Raw genomic sequence first — 25548 nt, forward strand, 5'->3', positions numbered from 1 at the left:
ATGCCTATGCAGCCTGATAAACTGGAGAGCGTCTTAAGGCTCCTTTAAGGCTTTTAAATCACACACAGAATTCCAAAGATCTTCCAGTTAGCCCTGAATGGAGTCCATCAAAAGTTACATTCCAGAAGGGACTACTGCCATGTAGGTATGTGGAGACAAAAATGTGGGACAGTTTACTGTGCTATGAAGCATGAGCAGCTAGATCTACATTTCTGCCTAGATCTGTAAGAGGTGGCTGTTATCTAAGGAGGCTCATTCAATCCACCAGTCTGTGCAGAAAGCTTAGTATAATCCTGTATTTAATTATCTGAGAAGACAATTCTGATTCTATTATCATTCAAATATGTGTTGTATCTAACCTAAAAGGCTCTTAAAGCACAAATGGCAGGTTCTCTTCGCCCAGGTAAAATTTTCTAGGGTCGGCCCCTTTCCTGCTGGCATAACCCGAATGGCATTCAGGAACCCATGGGGTGTATCTAAAGAGAAGTGTAGGGGCAGGAAGAGAGGGGACATGTAGTCGCTGACCTTAAGGTCTATCTAGCCCAAGCCTGTCTTTCCACAGGTGAGAAAAGTGGGTTGTTCAGCAAGTTGGCATATCATGTGCCAGGCTCCCCCAGCCAATAAAAACTGGAAAGGGGGTCCAGGTCTCAGCCCAGGGCTTTCTTCTCCCCCACACTGTACTGCCTCCTCCATAGAAAGCTAATTGCCAACAAAACCCAGCTTAATGCATTCCTCATAGCCTCTTTCTTCAGTTGCTCTAAAATCAATACGGTATAACACTTATTGCAAATATCGGAAAGGCTCCCACCTAACCTATGTGAATAATCCTGAAAAAGTCAGAGTTCCTCAAAAATATGCCAGGCGGTCAGTAGTGGACACAATAGTTGCATAATAAATAATCATAAATGCATGGAATTTTGGGTCTGAAAACGGTCTGGTCCGTGGTCATTCACTGTTAGGTGTCCTGAATTTGGAGAAACTCTTTAAGAACTGGCAATTTGCTTTTAATTAAAATAAATTGGTTACATTCTATAGTGTTCCTTTCTACTCAGAGTCTTGCATTCCTGTTCTCAAGAAAAACCCACCTCAGTCCCTCTTATTCAGTTACCCATACTAGGAATAAGCTTAGACTGTTGACCAAACAGTCATGGCTAGGTATACCCACATGTCTCCTAGCAGAGATGAAAAGGCAATCTGCTTAGAAACAAACAGACTCATCAAGGGCCGGCCTTGCAAAACTAATCTTATGTGTGGTGACAAAGTTCTTTCGCGAGGTAATAAAAGCTCAATGATTACAGTGTGGAGTCTGGGATCACAATCCCAGCTCTACCACCTAGCAGCTGCGTGACCTTGAGAAAGTTACTTAACCTCTGTAAACCTCAATTCCTAATCTCTAAAATATAGGGAGTGATAGTAATAGTAACTACATCCTAGGGTCATGGTGAGGAATAAATGAAATCATTCACATGAAGAATTCAGTAGCATTGTGCTCAACTATCGTTTGCTTTTTCGGGGGTGACCAGTTCCAACCCTTGGAATATACTATGACACCCAATAAGATGAAGGACCACACACTCCTGCCTTCCTAGTCACTGAGCTAGGCATGGGCAGGAACTCCTTAGCTCACAAGAAAATCATTGTGATCAGGGCTTTGCTGTCTTTTTAACTACGAAAGTCTGGTTTATCTCAAAGTGTTGATAGAAACTCTTCACTTAACCTAAATTTGACCTCAGAGCTCACAGGCTTAGAAAGAAAAGCTAAGAAACAGGAACTGAAAATGTTTAAAAAAACAAAACGAAACTGGTGTTCACATCAGCAGAACATACACTAAAATTGGAACAATACAGAGAAGATTAGCAAGGCCCCTGTGCAAGGATGATACACAAATTTGTGAAGTGCTTATATATGTTATATATTACTAGAGTAAAAGTTTTTTAAAAGAATTTGAGCAAATCCAAGTAAACATACACCTGTTGGCTAAGAAAATCCTTGACCTTGTAAGTGGGTCAAATTCTTTTAAAAAGTTAGTTTTCCTTTATTTTTGTATCAAATGTGAATCATCACATCTACCAGCTAAAGACCACCGCATGTTTAATAAGGATCCTTGTTTCTACTTGGTCTTTCCCTAGGCTGTACCAGGCTTCTCTCACCTTAGTAATTCTGCCTTTGTAATACTGATTTACTCAGAATTTAACAAGCTGGGGCAGTTCACTGGACACTAGCTACAAGGCAACTAAAGGTCCAAATTAGGCTAAAATTCAGAGCCTTCAGCCTGCCAACCAAGCACTTTGTCCTCAGTCCTGCTGCTGCTGAGCAACTACCAGCCCCATAGAGGAGCTGACTAGTTCTGGTTTCTCTAAGCCCCTAGACCATAATACCTTTGAAGTACATGGTATGCTTCCTCTAAAGTTCTTGGACAATTCAGGGAACCTTTGTGACTCTCTTTCTATGATCAAATTTACAGTCCACAATAGTCAGAGTTCACAATGCAAAGCAACACTGAAGATTTCTTTCTTTCTCAGACCACCCTGATTTAGTCTTGTTCACTGCACCCTCAGCCTAAGAACCATCCAGCATGTTGAGGCTTTGCCACCCTGGCTATACATTAGAATCACCTGAAGCACTTTTATCAAAACTATGGATGCTTGAACATCACCCCAGACCATCTGAGACAGAATCTATGCAGTTGGAATACAGGGTTCTGAATTTTCCAGGCCTTCTCCTGGTGATCATGATGGGCAACAAGGATTGAGTCCCTCTGCCCTAATCAAAACAGGAAATCAAAGTGCAGCACTGGCTGTAGGCTCCTTGTGCAGGCCACATTTCAAGAGGAAGAGCAGCAAATCCAAGTCACATTGAGAATTCCTGTGAGAAGTGATCCTAATTCACTACTAAAGGAAGGCACCCCTCAACTCACCTAGAATCAAACCTGCAGGACTCCTGTCTACCTGGGGTTCTTACCTAACTCCAACACTCCAAACAGTATCACTCCCTGAGCGCTGGTATGATCTGACTGAATGCGGCTTCCAGCTCATGGCAGTGACAGCACCTGCACAGCTCAACTTTACTGCAGAGTAAACAAAGTTGTAGGCACCAGTGATCACCAGCAAGCAGAGTTCTCCAGCAGCAGCAGAACCAGTGAACCAGAGATGGCCAAGACCCAGAGACTGGAAGACCTCTGAGCTGGAGCATCTTCAACAGATGATCAAGGAGGCAGACAATGCTGGGGGTATTCAGCAGCTGGACAGAAAGAACACACAGGGGGCCCATTCCTGTAGAATCAGAGAAGCTGACAGAGATCCAGGGCTCTCCTCCGTGATTTGGGACAAGCAAAAAAAAAAAAATTAAGCCTCCAATGTCTCATCTGTCAAATGGATATAATATCGCTCTACTCAGAGGGTTATTAGAGGATTAAATGAAATAGTGAATGGGAGTACCAGCACAATATCTGTTACTCAATCAAACATTAGCAATATTATTATAAGACAAAGAGGTAGTTCCTAGGGCACAAGATGGAGGTTCAGTCAAAAGGAAATAAGGCAAAAGTCTATCTCTGAGACTGAGCAGGACCTGCAGTAGAGCTGGCAATGCCAAGCCGCCATGATGGCAGTCGATCAGGACTCTTTGTTCCAGCTTCTTTGTAAAATCAGGGCTGGCTCCAGAGTCCTGGGCAGACTGGGCAGCTGTGAGCATAGCTGAAAGGTCAGAGGCCTACAGCAGCCCATTAGTTTGATTGGTTTGGCCAGGTTTGGAGCCTGAGATCACCCCGGGGACTCCCTGAGTCCATTTCCCTTTCAATCCACAGGCGCATCCCAGTTTGGCCCTTCCCTTCAGGGTTACTATTTTTTTCTTCCTTTTTACTAACTCCTAATATTTTCCACCTCTAGTTCCAGGCTCTTAATCTTGTCCTGGGCAGTGTCTCCCTCCTGTCCTCAAGCCCTCAGTCGTTTGAGTTTCTCTGGCATTTACCCTGCTTCCAATCATTCCCCACTCCCTCCTCGGTCCTGCTCAGGCCCTTCTATCAGGTGGTTCCCCAGCCCACAGAGGCGGAAAGAAGGCTTGGTTCCCCAGTTCCCCACCGGCTCGCTCCCACCCTCCCCCAATCCCACATCCTGACACCCCCCGCCAACCTGGGTCCTCCAGCTCCACCCTGTAAAACTTCATTTAGTAATTCTCATACATATTTGCACGTTAATAACACCCACCATCTTCCCTGGAAAGTTCTCATTAGTTTTTCTTTTTTTTTTTTTTTAATACCAAATACCATTTACTGTACACTTTTTTAAAAATTAAAATTAATAGATCACAAGGAGTATTACTTTAAAAAACATAAAAAAAACAAAAAACCTAAGAGGTTCCCATATATACTCCCCACCCCCCACCACATCAGTTTTGTAAATTGTATTTTTTTGAAGATATATACATCACAAAAAAAAGTTACATTAAAAAATACAAGAAGTTCCCGTATACCCTCCATGTCCCCACCATTCCTCCCACACCAACAAGCTTCCTCATCATTGTGGCACACTCATTGCACTCAGTGAACACATTTTGGGGCACTGCTACATGCACAGATAATAGTTTACCCTGTAGTTCTCACTCTCCCCCAGTACATTGAGTGGGTTATAGGAGGATATATAAAGTCCAGCATCTGACCCTGCAATATCATTAAGGACAACTCAGAATCCCAAAAATGCCCCCACATCACATCTCTTCTACCCTCTCCCTGCCCTCAGCAACTACTGTGGCCACTTTCTCCACCTCAATGCTAAAATTTCTTCTATTATTCATCAGGTTGCACTTAACGCACACCTCAGCAGGACCCTAGAAAAAGCCAAAGTAGATACAATCCTAGGTACTGGTTCTTCTGAAGACTACCGAGATCCACAGGGTATATAGTCATGGCAGATGGATTTGGAGCTCTATGCCATGTCAGAGGGCCCTACTTTGGAATTTGTGCTCCTGAGTGTGATGGAGCTGGACTCAGATGTGACTTTTCTACACATGCCTCTTCTGTCACTTTTACTGAACCTGTTGTTGGCACTAGGGATGATACATACTCAGGAGACTTGAATCTCTGAACTGACCATGTCCCAGCTGGGCCCTGAGCCTCAGCAGAGTGGTGAGTCCTACACTCTGGTTCATTGGTTTTACCCAGATCAGCTAACAGGGAAGTGAAGATGATCAACCACCACACCAGGGAATCAAGAGTACCTACAACTTCAAGCAGAGGAATTGCATCCATCATCCATGTGGGATCTAAGCCCCCTCTTGATCTAGAGGTAGAGAGGACATCACCATCCCAGGGTCCACAGAATGGAGGAATAAAATATGGGCTAGAGTGGACTTACTGATATTCTACTATAAAACTATTAGTTTTTCCTTAAGCACTTAAAATACAGTGAAACTCACATTATTTTAACAGAGAAACCTCTGTCCTGCTGGATCCTGAGTGCACTGTCACTTAAAGGGAAGGGAAGCATTTTCATCATACTCTGAAAAGCAAATCAGGAAGTGAATAAATGGGGACATTTGTTAAAATGTGTTTGTTTCTGATCTTTTCTCCCTCTGCACTCTTGGGGCTGATATACCCCTTGGATGGGAGTTTCACTCCCGGTGAAATTCTGCTGCTGCCTCTCACTGCAACAAAAAGAGATCTGGGGACTGTTCCCAGTATAGACCAATGGGTCTGTTCTCTCTCTAGGGCCTCCTTGCACCTTTAACCCTGTCCAACCATTTCACAAACTCAGAGAGAGATCTTTCACAAGGGGATCATGCAAGAGTGGGATGAAGAAGCCATTCAATTCAAGAGCATCAGTGCAGCTGAAAGACCAACATGCCAAGTGATTGAAGGAGGCCAAAACGGTAATTATCCTATCAGGCAGGAATTATTCCTATCCCTGTCTCCAGAATGCTATTTTCTGCTTACTCTCTGCACATATGCAGAAGAACTGCAGTTAAAAAATGGAACAATGAAGTTGTAGTCCAATGCATTCCTGAGCTAGTCAATGTTGGAAGAATATCCTCATTTTATAGAGCTACCAACTTACAGACCTTAGGAATAATCTTCTCAACTGAATCATTTTACAGATGGAGAAACTGAAATCTAGAGAAGTCCACAGACCCATCAGAGGTCACCAGAGCCAGGACAGGAACAGGCTTCTCTCTGAATTCTTTCCATTTCGCCACACTACTCCATGAACATTTTCATCTTGGCTATTTACAAAATAAAGTTTTTAAATGTAAACATATGATCAGAGACTGAAAATGAACATATGAGTTGATTTTTTTTTCCTTGAAAAATATTTGTAATGTCACAATATTTTTACTAGTAAAATGAATACCTGAATTGTTCTCTGACATGAAATTAAAGCATGAGAAAGCACTAAGGATCAAAGAAGATATTATTTGATTGCAGGAAAGAAGAAAATAAGATGGAATAGAGGAAACCAAGAAGGGAGGCTTATGTAAGTATTGGGATTGAATACCAGGTTAAGGATGAATGGATGGGCTGAAAAGGGACACATGAAAGAAGGATACTAGAACTCAGGAGAGAAGAAGAACCACAGAGAAACCTTGAAAAAGTACTTTGAATGGCAAAGTATGAGAATTCTCAATGTTAGAAATTGAAAATACTATGAAAACTAGAAAAAGAGAATAGGAGAGATGACCTCTGTTAAGCAGACAGATGATTTACTCATTTTTCATGTAATCTTCACAAAAACTCCATGATATGGGTAATTATTACACCCAGATGAGAGATGAGAAATTATATCTCAGAGAAGGTAACTTGGCAATAATCACAAAACTAAAATGTAATAAAGCCAAGATTCTGATTCAGGGCTGGCACCAAAACCCATCTACATATTCATGTCATGGCTTTCTTTTCATTGAGAACAGTAGCATAACTTACAGTGCAGAAGTAAAATCTTTTCTTATAGCTACATTTAAAAAACAATTGGGGAAACGGACTTTGGCCCAGTGGTTAGGGCGTCCGTCTACCATATGGGAGGTCTGCGGTTCAAACCCCGGGCCTCCTTGACCCCTGTGGAGCTGGCCATGGGCAGTGCTGATGCGCGCAAGGAGTGCCGTGCCACGCAGGGGTGTCCCCCGCGTGGGGGAGCCCCACGCGCAAGGAGTGCGCCCGTGAGGAGAGCCGCCCAGCGTGAAAAGAAAGAGCAGCCTGCCCAGGAATGGCGCCGCCCACACTTCCCGTGCCGCTGACGACAACAGAAGCGGACAAAGAAACAAGACGCAGCAAATAGACACCAAGAACAGACAACCAGGGGAGGGGGGGAAATTAAATAAATAAATAAATCTTTAAAAAAATATATAAATAAAATAAAAAAATAAAAAAATAAAAAACAATATTGGCATTTGACATCAATGCATCTAACATAACAACCTGAAAATTTTTCCACTAAGTTTTCCTTTCAGACAGAAGAAGTGACCTCCAAATAATATAGCTACTTGGATTTGAGTTTTGGGTCAAAGAGTGATTGAGGTGGGAAGTCTTTTAATTTGCAATTTTTTATTTTCAATTCAGATTAGGTTTCAGAAATCCTAGTAAGTAGATTCAACTTCAATTCTTTCATTCTTATGTACATATTAAAGTTTGATCATAGTTTCAGTATAATTTAGCCCTAAAAATTCCATTAATAATAGTAAAGTACCCACATGTTGGGAACAGTCAAAGAATTAACTAAAAGTTCAGATCCGTTTGCTAATTTATTCCATTCTCAAGAAATTGATTGGACATATGATAATAGCTCCCTTAAGAGGTACCTCTTGCTTTCTCTTGTGATTACAACACAACTGGAAATAATTTTTACCATCTCCTGTGTAATTTTTCTTTTTTTTTTCTACAGATCATCTCCTTATTCCCCAAACACTGTAATAACAAAATAATTGAACTGATAGCTATTACAATGTCCTAACATAACAAAAGAACTTTAAAAAAAAAAAAAAAAAAGAAGGTACTGAGGCAGGTTAGTATAGTGAAAAGGGGGAAGGCTGTTGGCCCGGCGGACAGCATGGCAGACAGAGCACATGGCCATGAGACCCTGCCTGGAAACCTCCTAATAAGAAGGCTCCTGGAAGGACCCCACAAGATCCTACCCCTGAGGACCCCATTTGAAATAAGAATCCTGTTTGGGGTCAGGGAAAGCCCTGGATATCCTCAAAAGGCCTCCTGAGAAATGACAGGTAGGGCAACCAATCAGAACAGCAAACAGACTTTAAAAAGCTCTGACCTGGGTCCCACATGCACAGCTCACCCTACAGTACATGGCAGTCCATGCCTTGGCATCGACTGTGTACTTTTCTCATTTTCTGGTTTCTTAATAAACTCTTTACTCCCTTGCCTACCCTATGGCATGTCCTTAAATTCTTTTATGTAACATAAGTCAAGAACCTGGAAGCCCAGAACCCAGAACCACTGGTTAACCCTACTGGGGATTGAACCCAAAACCTAGTAAATGGGAAGCAGGTGCTCAATCACTGAGCTATACCAGGTTCCCAAGAATTTTACCAGTACTAGATAGTTACTAGAAGGTGATTTAAATGGATTTTTAATAAATTTTAAAATATTTAATAGACTTAATTGATAAAATAGAGCGTTATGAATTCAAGCAACAGAGAAAGGGGGATTGGGGTAGAGTGGAGAAGCCAAGAACATCAAATTTCCATAAAGGAGTTTCCTAAGCAAGAAATCCTTTGCTAAACAAACTTTTTTCTTAGCCCAAGACTGAAATTCACTTTTTATTGATTTCCACATTAAATTGTAAACAACACATTTTGCAGTGTTATTTTTAGATGTTTTCAATTCGCCAGTCTAATAAACAACCTAAAAGGTTTCCATTTAGGGTGTGGCAATGTTTAAAAACAAAGCCAAACAAAATCTTTTTCCTGTTCTGGTTAAGGTGGGTGGATCAAAGAATGCCTAGGCAGATAAGAGAACTTCAGAGACTGTTCAGCCCCAGTTACTAAGAAGAATAAAAAGGATGATTCTTACCATCGTGGCTGTGAATAGTTTCTTGCCCAAAACGACAAGAGTATTCTTCACCCAATCATTGGTAGATGTTCAGTGCAGTTTTCCACATTTCCTGTCTTCTCAGACAAAAAGAACAATGGAAATTGAGTTTCAAAAACTTCCTATCCAGTGAAGTTTCAGACTCAAGTTCCATTTACTCTTGGTCAAGCCCTGCAGTCTGGTCATGGGGTGGGAGTGTGGGGTGGTCAAACTGTTGAAATAGTTTCTAATGATTTCCCCATAACTCAAACTCCTTAGAGAAAGAGTTAAAAACATTTTTTTTAAAAAAGAGTGGGCCTAAAACATAACAGAAAAGGAAATTTTGTTTTGTTTTTTAATAGCTAAGGTCCAGGATGTTCTGGCTCTCTACAGAAAGAGCCCACCTTTCTTCGTGAGTAACTTATTGTTGTCAAGTGCCTTTCCCACAGTGATTTTAAAGAAATGTGTTCATTCCCATCTGGAATCAAGACATTTAAAAAATTACAAAGGCCAGACCATGACTTCTGTACTGCACAAACATTTGGAGGTTCATTAATATTTTGGGGCTCTCTTCATGATACTCTTTCATATATATGAACTTTATTTGACTTTATCAGACTACAAATAAAAGAACCATTTGGAGATCTTCAGGTTGATTCCTGGATGAGTCACACTGCCACCCCCATCACCCACCCACCAGTCCCCAGGCCGCAGGTGAAAAATTATCAGAGATGAAATCTAAAGTATATAAAAAAGACTGAGAGATCTTTCCCTTCGCACCCAACGGTGCAGTCACACGATTGGAACTTGGTGCCTCAATTGTTAATAGTCTTACCTCTGCTTACAAATCCTCTAGAAAGAAACTCCTTTATGAATCATGCATTGTGGGTCAACAAAACACAAAGTTCTTCATTAACCATGGGGCAAAGTGCCTGCCTACAGCTGCACAACAAATTTGGATACCTGCTATACACCTCTGCCCTTGCCCAGGGTAAGATCCTCTCTAGACAAATACAGGCTATCTGCCCAAGTTTGTCTTCCCTCCTCAATCTCCTGTTTTAGGGTCCATTTCTTCTAACACTCCCTGTAGGACCTGTACTCACATCACCCTCAATCAAGTCAATAGTGAATAATGTGTATAAAATGCCTAGCATAGTGTTTCACATCCTGTGGATACACAATAAAAGTTAGTCTGTTCCCTTGCTTTTCACATGACTCTGATTTATCAACCTCCCAGTTCTGAAAACTCGGGTCAACCCTTCTTTTTTTATTTCTCCCCTCTTCTCCACCCCATCGTCTGCTCTCTGTGTCCATTTGCTGTGTGTTCTTCTGTGTCTGCTTGCATTCTTGTCAGTGGCACCTGGAATCTGTGTCTCTTTTTGTTGCATCATCTTGCCACATCAGCTCTCCATGTGTGTGGTGCCAATCCTGGGCAGGCTGCGCTTTTTTTGCAAGGGATGGCTCTCCTTGCAGGGCGTACTCCTTGCACATGGGGCTCCCCTACATGGGGGACACCCCTGCATGGCATGGCACTCCTTGCCCACATCAGCACTGTGCATGGGCCAGCTCATCACATGAGTCAGGAGGTCCTAGATTTGAACCCTGGACCTCCTATATGGTGGGTGGATGCTCTATCAGTTGAGCCAAATCTGCTTTACCCAGATTCTCTTCTCTCTATTTTTATTGCTCTCACCTTTCTGCGCTGATCTTCACCCTCCTTCTTCCTCCTACTTCCCCCCACAAAAAAACCCAGACTTGTGTTTTATCCCACAATTCAATCCTAAAGGCATTTATTGAGCACCTATGTCAATGTTTGGCTTCTCTAGTACCATCTTCACAACATCTGTGATTCTACCAATTATCTGTGCTACAAGCTACTCAATATTTTCATTTAAGTTGCTTCTCTTTCTAAAAATAAAATATATATATATCTTTTTAAAGGAAAATTTGTCAGTACTCTAGGTAGAAGCCAATGTCTCTTTTTATAACTAAATTAAATAAAGGAAACATAAACCATTAAAATTAAATTTAAAACATGTATCTGTTTGAGAAAACCTAAGCTGAAAGAACTGGAGGTTTTAAAATTTATAAAATAAAACAAAATATGACCCCTGCCTCCCAAAAGCACACAGTTTAGAGGTAGAGCAGGAACAAAGTAGAGGTATGGAGAGACAGACACATAAACAATGAGGGTTTTCCTGAACTGGGAAAATATCAGATGGCCATGGAGAGGACAGGACTTTATAATATGACACACTTCTATAAACACTCACTTCTAGTTAATTGCCTATTGATTTTCTCATCCTCTCTCTCACTCTACTCTCTCATTTACCATCCATGAGAACATAAGTCTTTACAACCCCAAAAGTGAGAAATATCAGTAGTAAACCTAGGGTGGCCAGCAGTTGGCTGTGCCTCAGACCAGGACCTTGATCCCCAAACTTCTCTGGGTCTAACTAAACTAGGCAGGTCTTTCTAGCTCTGAATTCAGTGACACTGAACGAGTCCCTACACATTTCAATACAGCAAATGGAAAACCATCAAGGAAAAGCTTCATTCTCATCCTCATTTTCCATAGCGCCATAGACTTGAATAAGTAAAACAGAAGCTCAGAGTTCAGCTAGACCAAATTCATTTTCAGATGGGAAACTGGAGACCCAGAGAGCATGGGCGACTTTCTAGAAGACATTCAGCTATTTATGGGAGAATGAGAGTTAAACCCAAGTTTCTTGCCTCATTGTCCAGTGTTATAAGGAGCAGGGTAACTTAAGAATTAATGGGAGCCAACCACCTCTCCCTCTCTCTGAGTTCCCATTCCAGTCCCAACCCCAACCAGTACTACCATGTCTTCCCCTCATTCACTCTTCCTCATAGGAAGAGAGGCCTAAACTGACTAGGGAAACTGAGGACAAGGGCTAGTGCTTGGGCTTCTTTGGGGGTCTCTTTCTCAGAGGTGTCTGCTCACAAACAACTACAACTAACGTCCCCACCTGTCCCCTGCCTCCTCTGTGCACTAAAGTTCACCTGTGCAGGCCCTGACTAGTAGGGATGGGAACAGCAAGGAGTTGCTGTCATCTGGCATATCTGTCTACAAATAGGCAAGAAGTTTCATTCCACTGGAGAAAGAGACAAAAAAATCAGATAGTTTGGTCCTTGTCTGACTTCTGGTCTATTTCTAATTGGTTCAAAAATGAAGGGGAAAGGAGCTGATATAGTTATCACCCTCAAGTCCCTAAAGGCACAGGCTTAGAAATAGACTGCTTAGAGTTCAGGTCCTGCTCTCCCTCTTACTGGTTTGGGGAAGTCCCTTAGTTGCTCTAGTCCTCTCCCTAACGATCTGCAAATAAGGACAATCATGTCAATCCATTTCATAGAGTCATTGTGAGGGTTATTAAGGTAAAATGTATAAGGTCAGTAAAGTATAGCATAAAAGATGAATATGATTGTGATTATTATCATTATTATGTAAGGACTCAAGTATTTGCTGAATTGAAAAAGTTTAGGCTAAAATTTATATCCTTTATCCAACAGATGTAAGAATATCAAAACCACCAAAAAGTCAGCAGACTATAAAGAAAATAAGGTATTAGTAAACTATGTGAAAATGGATGGGGTACCAACAGCAATGATTGAAGAAAGGTTTTATGCTTCTGTATCAGTGTTTCTTCTTTTTTTTATTAGTTTGCTTGTTTTGAGAAAAATAGACAGTACAAGAGAAGAACGTTCCTCCTATTTCTCCCCCACCCCTACCTGAGACCACTATCAATAAGTTTTATGACCTCACAAGAACACTTACAAGGCTGTTTAGAGGTCTCAGTTCTTCATTGGCTGTATGCTGGAGACTTCATTTCTTTGCCATATCGGTCTCTCCTTAAAGCTGTTGCACACACACGGCTGTTTTCCCCCAGAGCAAATGACCTGAAAGAGAGATGAGGAGAGGGCGAGGAGGAGGAGGAGGAGGAGGAGGAGCTCAAGCTGCAGACTTCTACAACCTAATCTTGGAAGTGATGTACCATCATTTCTGATGTATTTAATCTGGTTACACAGACCACCCTGGTACACTATAGCTGGGAATTACATAAGGGTGTGAATCCCAAGAGGAAGAGATCATTGGATGCCATCTTGGAAACTGGCTACCATAGAAGGCAGCTAATAATATCTGCCATACATTGACCTCCAATTTAGATTTCATATACCATTATTGGCTTTCACTAGCCATAGTTCCTAAGGCATTCAATAAATATTCATTGAATGAATGAGTTGAGAAGTGAACACTTCGAGCTATTGTGCTATGCTGCTATCTTCCAGCCAACAATTGGATGCATGACCATTTTATTAGAACTTCAGCATTTCTTTCTGCAATTATTTGAATATTTTATTGGAGTGGTTTTCAAATGATATTCCGAGGTACTCCAAGGGGTGGGAGGAGGTACAGAAAGTACCACTTCACCCCTTCTTCCCTTCTTGGTTCAACCAGAGCAACTCCTCTGACACAATTTTTCCATGTTTGGCTTCCTTTGAAAATCAAGGGAAGCAGATGTGGCTCAAGCAGCTGGGTGCCCACCTACCACATGGGAGGTCCCAGGTTCAGTTCCCAGTGCCTCCTAAAAGAAGAAGAGCAAGACAGCAAGCTGACATGATGGGCTGGCATGGTGAGTTGAAGCAAAAAGATGGCACGACAAGATGGTGCCACAAGATGGCACAATGAAGAGACACAATGAGGAAACACAATGAGAGACACGACAAATGGGAGTGGAAGTGGTTCAAGCCATTGGGTGTCTCCCTCCCACATGGGATGTCCCAGGTTTGGTTCCTGGTACCTCCTGAAAAAAAGAAGAAGAGCAGACAGTGAGCACAAACAATGACAATGGGGGAGGGGGATAAATAAATAAAAATAATTCTTTAAAAAAAAGGAAAAGAAAATTTTAAAAGGGAGTGGGGTGAGACTTGAAACTCACCCTTGTTGTATTTTGTTTTGTTTTGTATTAAAACACAAAAACCCTTATTGTATTTTATGTTTTGTTTTATATTAAAACACAAAAACCCTTATTGTATTTTAGTTTTGTTTTGAATTAAAACACAAAAAATGGAAGTGTGGATAGTGTTAAACAAAGTTTCTGTCTCTAGATTTAAAAGAGAGATAGAAAGCCTCAGGGAAGCCAGATGCTGTGAAACTTTCATGTCAGTTCAGACATTGGCTTTAAGCTCTAATACAATTATACAAAACAAACATACAAGATAGAAAAGATAGGAAAAAACACGTGCAAAAATCTAGAAGCATGCAAGGAAGATTGTCTTATCAGTGAGGTAAGTTAATAGTAATGCTTCAATATTTATTCATCAATTTTAACAAACATACCACACTATTGTAGGATGTTATTAATAGGGGAATTGGGGAGAGGGGGAGCAGGCACAGTATACTGGAATCCCTTACACTTTCAATGTAACTTTTCTGTAATTTAAAGCCTCTTTAAAGATAAAGTTTATTATATGAAAAAAAAGTGAGGTAAAATTAGAAACATCTTAATTTTTCTCTAAGCTTCTAAGAGTAGGAACTTCCACAGAATATATGAGCCTATCTTTTAACTTTTGTGACTAATTTTCCTATTGGTTTTTGGTACTGTTACATACAGAAAGCAATAGAATCTTACCTGCATGTACAGATGTGTCCTATTCCAATGGCTAGACAGATTTTTATTAAATGCTGAAGATGTTTCTAGGGTCTCTCAAAAGCTTTTGGGCTCTTGGCTCTATCTAAAACTAAGCAGGATATTTGGATTTCTGTTGAACCCAAGTTCTCAAAAATAACAAGTCTCTCAAGTATCTTTGAAAAGAGCTCTGTTTTGTGTGTTCTCCTTAGCATAGGACAAGGGTACCTTGACATTTGCTTTCCCATTGGCTCTGTTTCTTAGTTTATTGGCATTTCAATTCATTTTATTTTATTTTTTTTAAGATTTATTTATTTATTTATCTCCCTTTCCCTTCCTCCCCCCAATGTCTGTCCATTCACTGTGTGTTCTTCTGTGTCTGCTTGTATTCTTGTCAGCAGCACTGGGAATCTGTGTCTCTTTTTGTTGCATCATCTTGCTGTGTCAGCGTTCCGTGTGTGCGGCACCACTCCTGGGCAGGCTGTGCTTTTTTTCACGCAGGGTGGCTCTCCTTATAGGGCGCACTCCTTGTACGTGGGGCTCCCCTACATGGGGGACACCCCTGCGTGGCACGGCACTCCTTGCGCACATCAGCACTGCACATGGGTCAGCTCACCACACAGGTCAGTAGGCCCAGGGTTTGAAACTTGGACCTACCATGTGGTAGGCAGATGCTCTATCAGTTGAGCCAAATCTGCTTCCTTCAATTTTAAAGACCTCAGATATCTACACATTGTCTGTCACATTTCAGTAGCATGTATCATATCCTCAAACTATTCGCAAGGAATGGAACAATGAAAAATGAATTAACCGCCACTTAACAATGAAAACAAAGACCTTAACCATTAAGCAAAAGTGAACTAGTCTCTTGCTCCTCTAATCAAGTCTACATGACTTTTAGTAAATTAACTTATGTCTGGTTGTGGGCATGACACTAAAAACCTCCTCTGCCTCTCCATTGCCCTCAGCAGAGGGCTCACAGACAGCATTGACCTAGCAGGCAGGTTTTATTTTCCCTGTTGAGCGTTTTTTAAAACTTTGATTTCATCTCCACATTTAAAGTTGGGAAGTTTCCCATTAAAAACTGGATTCCCAGCATGTTTGTTTGTTTGTTTGTTTGTTTATTCTCCAGCATCTCTTGAAAAGTCGAAAAAATGGCACCAAACTCGGCATAATTCCAAGCTTCTTATCTGCCTTGAGTTATACTTGTTTTTATAACTGATTTTCTTTCTTACTAAGTTAAATAAGTATCACTTATGTATTTCAACCCCTAAAAAGATGATCCTCAAACATCAGGCTATATCAGCATCACCTCCAGAGCTTGTGAAAACACAGGTTGCTGGGCCCCTCCCAGAGATTCTAATGCAGTAGAGCTGGGTGAAACCAACACTTTGCATTTCTAATTATTTCCCAGGTGATGCTATAGCTGCAGGTCCCAGGACCACACTTTGAGAACCAGTGCCTTGCAACATGATGCAATAAATGCCTTGAATTTAAAATAGGCTCAGTAAATTGTTGAATTATTATAGTTATTACATAGAGATTAAAACTACACAAATATCTTTTGCAAATTAAAAATGTACAAATACCTTTTGCCTACTCTTTGTATGGCCTTGTACAAGTTACTTAATCTTATTATACCTCTACAGCCTTGCTTATATGATGAAGCAAACAATGGAACCTGTGTCTTACCAAGGGTTGTTACCAATATTAAATATTAAATATTAAAGGAGATAATATATGTAAGGTACTGTATCTGATATAGTCAGTGCTCAGAAAACATTCACCATCATTTTTATTAAATAATTAACTCCTCTATTTGTCTGTAAGTTTAAAGTCAGTCTTCCTCTCTTTTTCTGTGTGTGACCATCCCCAAGGACTTCCACCAACATCTAATGCTATGCCTTAAGCCTAGCAGGTCCTGAACAAATATTTCCTGAGTAAATAAATGAAAAACACCCACACACATTCCAATTTCATAGGTCTAAGATGCCATATAAGAAAAACAAGTTGAGTCCACACTTTTATAGAGACTTTCTCATTACAGCAGAAAGTCAAATTAAAATGAATATTTCTAAAATAAGTGTAAATGCAGAGATAATTGGTCATTTTAATAATTCCTCAAAGGGGTGTGAACATTTAGCCTTTACACAAACTCATTCCGTGCCTGTCATGGTTCTCTGCATTCTGCATCTGTCAGCCCATCGATTAGACTTCAGTTAATGGTCAACCTCAAGCTGATGCATCAGGTAGAAATTTCATTTGGCTAATCATGACAGAGTAGCCAAATATACAGGTACATTTTATTTCATATTAAAAAATTTTTCTGGAGGTAGACAGGTCAGGGCTGGTGTGGTGACTCAACAAAGTCTTCAAGAGCCAGGCAGCCTTCTGTCTTTCTGCTCCACCATCTCAAAATGCACTTCTATTGCCAGCGGCACCTCAGAGTCCAGGATGGCTAATGAGGGCACTAGCCATATACCAGCTTTCCAGCCAGCAGGGAAAAGGGAAACACTAATGTTAGAAAGAAAGTTGTACTTGTAAGAGAACAAAAGCCCACCCGATTGACCCGATTGTGGAGGAGAAAAGAATTGTATTAACAATCTTACAAAAACAGGCGCCCGAGCTGGATAAAATGGTCCCTGTGCCAAACAGCAAGAAACGATGATATTTATAGCCTAAACCTATCACAGAGGTCCCTCCCCTGTTCCCCATTGATTGGGTGCTTCAGGGGTTACAGCCTATCCCAGAGGTCTAGCTAAGTTTCGGAGTTTCCACTCTCAGTCGTCCGCTCCTGCACTCTCTATACACCCTGGCAGGCAGGGCAAGTTCAGCTCCGCTTTCACTCCTGGCTGCTTTTCAAAATTGCCGCCTCTTTCACTATTGGCCCCGTCCCCACTTCTCACCATTGGGCCCCTCTCATTTTGGCGCCACTTTTCAAATTCCTGCAGCACCACAGCCGTTAGAACCCCGTTCCCTTCCTCCTCAAAAGGCAGAGCCAGTTCTGGTTTCCTCTTTGTGAAAATTAAACGTAACCCTTTCTTACAAATCCCTCCCCCCCTTTCTTTTAGACTCTTTTAGTTTTCACAATTTAGTTTCTCAAATCTGCTAAGAGCCTCCTTGCATTCTTCATCATAGAGATCTTCCTCTTTAAGAGGGTATGAGTTGTTTGCTTGTACTGTATGGGCATCTGTTTGGTTAGGGCCACTTCAATGAGTTTTTGAGCATGAGATGATGCAACATCCAGCTGCTGTGAGTACCCCAGCTGCAATGATAAGGGAAGTCAGAACAGACAGTGCCACCCTTTCCATTTTCCAAACCAACTCTCTGACCATCCCATGAGGGGGTTGTCAATGCAAGAGTTTTCTGCTAACTCTTTAGATAAGACTCTTAAGTCCTGCAAGGCCTTAGTAATAGTCCTGTCTGGGGCCATATTATTGGGGATGAAGGTACAGCAACTACCTCCAACCATAATACAGACGCCTCCTTTTTCTGCTAGCATCGTGTCTAGGGCTATCCTATTTTCCCATGCCATTTGGCTAGTAACATCCAATTGTTCTCCTATTCCTTTAACTGCATCCCTAGTGTAATTGATAAATCTTTGTTGATTATAATATATATAGTTAATCCAATCCACATTTTTGTTAACAGTGACCCACCAGAACAAGAACAACTCAAATCCTGCAGCTATCTGATTTCTAGCTTTAAATTCGTTAGGGACTCCCTGGGGAACTCCTATACTATCTAGATAAATTCAGTCATCAAAGTAACCAAGTAAACTTCTTTTTGGTCTCTTTCCCTGGTTTTGTATTTCTTCCTCTTTTTCAAATGCCAGGGTAAATGGGATAGCCAATTGAACCAGAGCACAGGTTCCTCCCCACTTCTTAGGTAACACTGGATGAAGAATGGCCTTTCTGCAGTACCACGAAAGCTCTGCTCAGGATATGGCCAAACAGGAGAAATTGCCAGTACTGTCCCTACTCACATTCCATACTCATGTACACAAGGCCATGGTCCCAAGATCCTGGAGCCCTTTTCCCCATCTAGAGAGACGGACAGAGAGACTTCCTGGACCAAGGTGGAAAGCCGGTATGGCTTTGGTGTTTCTGTTTTTGACAGAAGAGAGAGGACAACGTACTACAATTTTCACCAGGATTAGCCATCTGGAAGAGGAATATAATGCATTTAAATTCCCTTTTATGCTTTTCCATTCCTTGTGGAAAGGGTAAAATATGAGCTGTAGGTGTGCCTGTTGCACAAGCCTAACAGTTGCTTTTGTTCAGAGTCTGGACTGTATATTTGACCCATTCTACCCAGGCATTTGTGTCCTGATATCCTGTCCCTATTTCTATGATTTGCTTTAAATCCTCTGCCTTAAGTATCCTGACTACTTTGGGATCATTCTGCATCAGGGAACTGTCCTTTGGTGGGTTTTCCCTTGGTATCTCTGAAGGGTTAATTGGAGGGGATGTTGTTGATATCATATCCACAGGGGGAGGGAAGACTTGAATACAGAACCTCCCCAGAAGATCTTTACCTGTAATGTCCACCCCCATTCCATATACTCTATTGACTACTTAGTCCCTGGTGCTGCTTCCAGTTTCTAATTTGTCTGCCTTCTTAATAGTTATTACTACTAAATTGCACTGAAGACTTTTGTAGTCTGGTAGGTTATTACCTTTATAAAAGGCTATTTTTACCCTTTAATGGCCTTGAACTTGGTGAGACCCATCCCATATTCATGATCCATCTTTTATACTGGGTATTCCACCATACATTGCCCAAGAGGGGAAAGGGGGGGGCGGGGCTTGACTGTAACTGTTCCCCACTGGGTCTGGGCACAGGTGTTTATTTTCCCCATTCAGCCATCGCTGGTGCTCCAAATTCCCACAGTCTATTACTTGGCAGGCATCAAACTTCACAGTCTGGAACTCCAGACCTTCAGTTCTGTTTACTATCAATTTAATGGGGCTTGTCATGACCTGAATCTGAAACATCATAATCAGTATAATTACTCCATTTTCAGAAACTTTAAATCCTTCATCTGCTAGGTATCTTAAGGCACTAGACAAGGTGGATACAGATAATAGCCTTCCCTCTAAGTGGAGGGATATCTTCCCACAAAGCTCACTGATACAGAGTCCACCCTGTCCCTCCCCCTTTCCTGATATGCCCTCCCAACTATTGCCTTCTCAGAGTGATCCTTAAGGGATCTGAACTTGGAGTTATTTCCCAGGACTCGGATGGTGTTTTTGGGTACTTATCACCTGGTTTGGGTACTGGTCCTTTCACTCGAGAGTAGTGGGTCCAGTCTTTTTCTGCTGTCCAGACTGCAGTTTCAGTTGTCAACAAAACTTGATAGGGTCCTTCCCAAGTAGGCTAAGGTTTGGACTCTTTCCATGACTTGATTAGGACCCAACTGCCAGATTGGTGTTGATGGACAGTGAATTCAAGAGGCAGGGTCTGGGCCAGAAAACCACGATGCCTGAGGGATGACAAAGTAGAGGACAAAGTCAGTATATAATTCTTAAGGAAGAGATCCTTCGACTCTAAGGGAGACAAGTCTCCAGTTTTCCTAGGAAAAGGCAAGCCAAAAGGCATTTCGTAAAAATTCTCAGTTCTTTCCTAGGGGCAGTTCTAATCCTCAGTAGAGCTCTGGGTAAGCACTTAGTCCAGGTTAACTTTGTTTCTAAAACCAATTTAGAAAGATGCTTCTTTAAAGGTTAGTTCATTCTCTTTACTCTTCCTGAAGACAGCAGGTGCCAAGGTGTATGGAAGTTCCATGTGACACCCAGGCTTTGCGTAATATTCTGGAGTACATGGGAGGTAAAATGGCTACTATTGTCTGGGTCTATCTTTTCCACTAACCCATGAGGAATGATTTGTTTGAGAATAATTTTAGAAGTTCCTGATGCTGTAGCTAAGGCCAGGGAATATGCCTCCACTCATCCTGTCAAATGATCTGCAATAACCAAAACATACTTTAGCTGACCCATTGGGGGCTTTCAGTGTAATCAGCCTGAATGCTCTGTAATAGCCCGAGGACTTGCTCCCATCCCTCTTGTTCTTGCCTCCTTAAGAGTTTCCTATTAACCTTTTGGCAAATTATACATCGTTAACTTCTTTGTTCAGCTACAGTATAAAGACCCATGTATCCAAAATACTTAAGAACAAGATCACACATGACCTGTACTCCCCAATAATTCTTTGGTGTAAGACTGCTAATACCTCTCTCATCACTTGTTTATTCAACATTTGCCTGTCATCCAGGAGAAGCCACCTCCCTTGATCATTTAGGGCTGCTCCTAACTGCTCCAGCTCTTTCACCTCCTTTCCAGAGAATGTGGGGACCCCAAACTCTTCAGGAATGGGAGAGTAATCAGAATTATCAACTTCAAAGGGGAACTAAGGGAGGTTTCCTAGCCTCTTCATCTGCTAACCTATTGCCCTTTGCCTGAAACTTATGACCTCTCTGGTGTCCATTTACATGCACCACTGATATTTCCCTGGGTAAAAGTAGATTGGCCAATACTTGTTTTATTAACTCCCTATGGACTAGCCCTTTTTCTTTGCTGTTAATCAGTCCCCTCTTTTCCCAAATTTTCCAAAGGTGTGGACTACCCCAAAGGCATGCATAGAGTCGGTGTAGATGGTACCATCTTCTTCCTCCAATAATTTGAGGGCTTGATTTAATGCACACAATTCACAAGTTTGAGCTGACCAGTCATTAGGCAATTGACCAGCTTCTTTCACCTCACATGTTAATCCATCCACAATTGCATAGGCATTGTGCCCCCTTCCTTCCAGGACCCTGGAGGACCTGTCTATGAATAATTTTCCCCCATGTGCAGGGGTAGGTCCCTTAGATTAGACCGCACTTGGGTCTGATACTCAATCAGATCTAAACAATCATGCCAGGAGCCTCCATTTGATCAGATCCCTTCCAAAGGAAGGAGGCCAGGTTTAGGCTATGGTCTTTGACCCATTGGGGTCAAATGACTTCAATCCAAGTCATTTTTTCCATTAGGATAGCCCCATACTTCAGAATTTGGGAATCAGTCAACCACCTTCCTGCTTTCTGAGACTGAACATCTGACCTGATGAGGGGTGCTAATGACTAAGGCTCCTCTGAAAGTTAGCTTCCTGCTCTCTTCTACCAGGAGAGTGGTCACTGCCACAGCTCAAATGCATCCAGGCCATCCCCTGGAGACAGGATCCAAAATCTTGGAAAGGAAGGCTACAGGTCTCCTTTGACCTCCCCAGATTTGGGTCAGAACCCCCAAGGCTGTTCCTTCATCTACTGAACAAACAGGTGGAAATGTTTCTCAAGGGAAGGGAAGGCTAGAACAGGGGCCTGCACCAGTGCCTGTTTGAGCTCCTCTAAAGCCTCTATCTCCCCCTGAGAGCTGACACCTTCATTCTTAAAGGAGTGCTGAAGGATGATGGTCACCCTTTTGTAACTGCTTCCTGCTGGTTAGGGGCAGTAGGCCTTACCTGACAAGGTGTAAAACTCTCCTGCTATTCTATCATGGTTGAAGGAAGACGACTATGGCACTCTGGGTGAAACTGGCTGAAATTCCTGCATGGCTAACAAGATGAAAGAAATATTTTTAATTAGAATTTTGAGGATATAGGGTATCATTGAAAGGATACTGGGCCACAAAAATAGAAAAGGCCAGGTGCCTAAAGGCTGCGACTTCTCAAAGTTGATGGGCTTTATTTTGCAGGTTTTCATCAGAGATTGGTTTCCAGGTCCTAGGTGAGGAAAGGTTACCCATAGACTATCCTGAAGGGGTTAAGCTGAAGTTAATCCCAGCCACCTCATTTACTGTTTCCTTCCTGTGGGAAAATGCTTAGCCTTGGCAAGATGGCCTGTGGGTTTGCCAGTTCTCCCCAGGATGAGTGGGGCAGGTTTTAGAATAAGGGCTAGGAGGGAGACTTGGATTAAATATGTTCATTAACTACTTAGAAAATGAAATTTACCAGGACCTTTTAAAATGTTCAATATCCCTCTGCCTATGATCTAAAAAAGATATCACCGTAATCATCAAGCATATATCTAGAATAGGAGATAGAGGTACAGAACTTAATACCAATTAATGCACTAATGAATGCATAAGTTTCTTTTTGAGTTGTAACTAATAGACCTAAGGTCCACATTTGCAACACCATACAAGTTGTCTCTACATGGGATCAGGCCATAATGCCAATTATGCTTAAGTTCTACTCACAGCACTCTGGTAATCATTCCACTTAATATGTCCTTCACACAGCCAGCATGCTGCAGCACCGTTAACCCTAGAGAGAAGCTAGGATGATAGGCTCCAGTATTCCACCAGCCTGGTGCATAGCATCCTTTAGCATCAAGGAAATTTTTACCATGATGACATTAATTAACAAGTATTTTACTTCAACAATACAGATGCCCAATGGAATCAAGATTATCTTCCTTTACCATCACTTTAATATGCAGATTGAGGTGGCCTCTGACAGTTTTTCCTGTTATGAAGCTACTTTTTGTTATTAAAATCAATTCAGTTTCTGTTTAATAACTTACTGAAATTAGCCATTCAAATATTTTGGTTTAAACATTGCTTCTCCAAACTTCTTATAACTATCCATAACCAAATAAACAACAGTAGTTGTTTCATCTCAAGACAAATTCTGCCTTCACAAAACACATTCCCTTCCTTAATGCTACCTTCTACAATACTTTCTACAACTTGCCATATGCATTCAAATTTTGTCCACCATACTTCCATCCTGATTTTATGAAAATCAGCCATCTTATATTAGGAAAAAAGCACATTCTTTTAAACAAACATCGAATTTTAGTCAGCACTCCCACAAACCTTTTATACCTTTCTATATCCACTTAAGTCTCATATCCCTCATTCTGTTCTGTGAAAAAAGAATAAACTATTCATCTCAATTTAGGCATTTCAAAGATTTCCATACTTTGTTTATTAATGTAAGTTCTTTTTTTTTTATTTTTAGTCATTTGAATAGAGGTCTTTTAAGAATTTTCATTGTCAATTTAATACTACCATCCAGAGGTATTAAAAGATACCCTGAACAAACAAAAAAACACAAAAAGAATTATAAAAGCAAGGTTGGCACAGGGCCAGTCCTCATCTGCCCCATATTTTGGCCAGAATACATCAGGCAGTCATTTCCTTTCCCTTGGTTCGATCATTATCGGTCCAATGTTCCAACATCCTCCCTAATGGACTATCTGGAGAAATGTCCCCAGGGGATCTTACAGATGCCTCCTCCCAGGTCAACCAACTGCCTCTACAACCCATTCTGAGTCTTGTCTGGGTTTCTTTCAAGCCCAGACTCAACAGAATTTCCCCACCACCAAGGCAATACTTAATAGTCAATTTTCTTACCTTGGCCTGTGTGCAAGGTTACCTGGTCAGCGAGAGGCAGGTTTTCCCTTTCTCTTTTCTCATCCACAATCAGCAGACCCAAGTTTCTGGTCTCAGGTCCTTCCAGCTGTCAGAGGAGGGCCCCCAATGGCGGAAACTGAGACTGCTCAATCAGTGAGGCGCACCTTCCCCTTGTCTGCCGGGGGTCCCCCTCCAAAGCTTTGGGACCTGGATGAGCCCCCAAGAATATTAAAAAGAAAGCTGTACCTGTAAGAGAACAAAAGCTTACCCAATTGTGGAGGATAATAGAATTTTATTAAGGATCTTGCAAGAATGGGCCCCCGACCTGGATAAAATGGCCTGCAGCCAAACAGCAAGAGACAATGATATTTATAACCTAAACCTAACACGCAGGTCCTTCCTCTGTTCCCCACTGATTGCACATTTCAGGAGTTACAGCCTATCTGAGAGGTCTAACTAAGTTTTGGTTCCTGCCCTCAGTTGCTGCTCCTGCCTCTCTACACTCTGGCAGGCAGGCAGGCTCAGCATCGCTGTCACTCTTGGCACGCTTTTCAAATTTGGCACTACTTTCACTATTGGCCCCATCCCCGCTTCTCACCATGGCCCCCCTCGTTTTGATGCCACTCTTCAAATTCCTGGTGCACCAAAGCCTTTAGAACCCCTTTCCCTTCCTCCTCAAATGGCAGAGGTGGCTTTGGCTTCTCCTTTGTGAAAATTAAACTTAACCCTTTTCTACACTAAGGGCAAAAATGTCCTCCAGCCCTGGTAAGAAGCTTTCCTGGAAGTCCTGCAGAGTAGTACTCTGGCTCAGTCTGTGTTGAGCGGAGCATATTGCTGCTCCCATACTAGTCAGGATAGGGGGAGACAGGTTTTGATTTAAGAGGTGTCTGCAACTGCTAGTACACACACAATCAGACATACATGCACACAATCTTTGTTCTTGGCTCCCACTGAAGGACACATCACACATTTAGAACATGTTTCAGTATTTGTTGAATGAACTGTTGTAGGTTTCACCCACACATTTTTGCAAACACATTTTTGATGAGGCAAAACACCAAACTTAAGCAGATTCATTTTCTTGGGGAAAGCAGCTGGTGCGCAGCAGGGTCACATGCTGTGCATATGTGCAGAATGTAAATTTGGATCACACACAACACACACAGTGACAGTGCTGGCAGTTGGGATAAAAATAAATACCTCCTAACACCTCTGCATTGTGATTATAATATTCAAACCTTGAGCATGAGGGTGCTGAAAGCAAACAGTGGGAGAACTAACAAATTGTAACACCTCCTTCAAGCAAAACTGGTGGGACTGGGCTGTGCTGGAGAGTTCTCAGATGGGAAAAAAGCATGAGACATCATTCAGTAGGAATCTCTCTCTCTCTCCTCACCCTCCCCTCCCCGGTCCCATCTACACTATATCACAGCTACAGTTTTAACTAACCTTTGAAAAGCTAAATTTTAAAGCACTTATATGCATACTTCCAAAGAAT

General features: G+C 41.7%; 1 long non-coding RNA gene and 1 other non-coding gene across 3 annotated transcripts in view; one reads left to right on the top strand and one right to left on the bottom strand.

The window, feature by feature from the left end:
• LOC111764228 (uncharacterized) overlaps positions 1-24702 on the bottom strand; it is a 74669-nt gene extending 49967 nt beyond the window's left edge. The window contains exons 1-5 of one of the 2 annotated variants that reach the window (XR_011645771.1): positions 24649-24702; positions 24051-24296; positions 22153-22245; positions 19926-20143; positions 12807-12928 (exon numbers count right to left, since the gene is read on the bottom strand). This is a non-coding gene — a long non-coding RNA (uncharacterized lncRNA). Of the gene's footprint in view, positions 1-12806; positions 12929-16951; positions 17924-19925; positions 20144-22152; positions 22246-24050; positions 24297-24648 lie in introns of those variants that run through there. The other variant, XR_011645772.1, reaches the window with a different exon arrangement.
• Positions 1806-1910, top strand: LOC111764242 (U6 spliceosomal RNA). The gene has a single exon (XR_002796904.1). It is a non-coding gene; the product is annotated as a U6 spliceosomal RNA (small nuclear RNA).
• Positions 24703-25548: the final 846 nt, after the last annotated feature.

This window comes from Dasypus novemcinctus, chromosome 2, assembly GCF_030445035.2.
Source record: "Dasypus novemcinctus isolate mDasNov1 chromosome 2, mDasNov1.1.hap2, whole genome shotgun sequence".
Lineage (NCBI taxonomy): Eukaryota > Metazoa > Chordata > Mammalia > Cingulata > Dasypodidae > Dasypus > Dasypus novemcinctus.